At 44.6% G+C, this 1,656-nt stretch overlaps 1 pseudogene; it reads left to right on the top strand.

Annotated features, from left to right (window-relative positions):
- The first annotated feature begins 321 nt into the window (after window positions 1-321).
- LOC147014509 (uncharacterized) lies at window positions 322-1,396 on the top strand (annotated as a pseudogene).
- Window positions 1,397-1,656: the final 260 nt, after the last annotated feature.

Here is a 1,656-nt window from a genome sequence, read left to right as displayed (position 1 = left end):
CAACTATAAAATGTCATTCTGGTGTTTCACAGGCAGGGCGATTGAGAAATGTGTGGTGCCGTCTTTCAGATGGACATAAAACTGGGCGTCCCATCTGCTGGCATTAGTTGGTGGACGTTCAAGATCCCACAGTGTCCTTCGCGACGGGTAGATGAGTTACCTTCGGCACCCGAAACAAATTACACATCCCTGCCCTGACTGATTGCAGGAAGACTACGGCAAGCCAAACAGTAAAACCAAACTATTCAGCAAATCAAACCACCCAGTACAGCAAAACAACTCAACATGATCAAACCATCCAGAATAATCCAACCACCCAGCATGTCCAAACTATACAGCATGACCAAACCACCCTGCATAATCAAACCACACAGCATAATCAAACCACACAGCATGACCAAACCACCCAGCATGACCAAACCACCCAGCATGACCAAACCACCCAGCATCATCAAACCACCCAGCATGATCAAACCACCAAACATTATCAAACCATCCAGGATAATCAAACAACACAGCATGATCAAACCACCCAGCATGACCAAATCACCCTGCATAATCAAACCACCCAGCATCATAAAACCACCCAGCATCATCAAATCACCCAGCATGACCAAACCACCCAGCATGATCAAACCACCCAGCATGATCAAACCACCCAGCATCATCAAACCACCCAGCATGATCAAACCACCCAGCATGATCAAACCACCCAGCATGACCAAATCACCCTGCATAATCAAACCACCCAGCATCATAAAACCACCCAGCATCATCAAATCACCCAGCATGACCAAACCACCCAGCATGATCAAACCACCCAGCATGATCAAACCACCCAGCATCATCAAACCACCCAGCATGATCAAACCACCCAGCATGATCAAACCACCCAGCATCATCAAACCACCCAGCATGATCAAACCACCAAACATTATCAAACCATCCAGGATAATCAAACAACACAGCATGATCAAACCACCCAGCATGACCAAATCACCCTGCATAATCAAACCATCCAGCATCATCAAACCACTCAGCATGATCAAACCACCAAACATTATCAAACCATCCAGGATAATCAAACAACACAGCATGATCAAACCACCCAGCATGATCAAACTACCCAGCATAATCAAACCATCCAGCATCATCAAACCACTCAGCATGATCAAACCACCAAACATTATCAAACCATCCAGGATAATCAAACAACACAGCATGATCAAACCACCCAGCATGATCAAACCACCCAGCATGATCAAACCACCCAGCATGATCAAACCACCCAGCATGATCAAACCACCCAGCATGATCAAACCACCCAGCATAACCCTCACCACCCAGCATAACCCTAACCACCCAGAATAATCCTAACTGTAACCCGTTTCCATGAGGAACATATTCAGAAAGAATGAAGCTCTGTTAAATATGATGATGATGATGATGATGATGATGATGATGATGATGATGATGATGATGATTTGGGGTGATAGGTATTGCCCGTGTGGAGCAGATATGTATTATCGGTTTGGAAAGATGACACAGAAAAATGACATTGTTTATCCTTTTTATAAAGGTTACTGGATGAGACATACTGTCACGTTACTTGGCCATTGCCTTCCCAGATTAAGTTCAAAGAAGGAATGAATAATT

The sequence above is a fragment of the Eptatretus burgeri genome, chromosome 13 (assembly GCF_056783735.1).
Source record: "Eptatretus burgeri isolate ZD-2024b chromosome 13, Ebu_testis_v1, whole genome shotgun sequence".
Classification (NCBI taxonomy): domain Eukaryota; kingdom Metazoa; phylum Chordata; class Myxini; order Myxiniformes; family Myxinidae; genus Eptatretus; species Eptatretus burgeri.
Note: the sequence above shows the minus strand (reverse complement) of the source record. Positions and strands in the feature narration are given on the sequence as shown.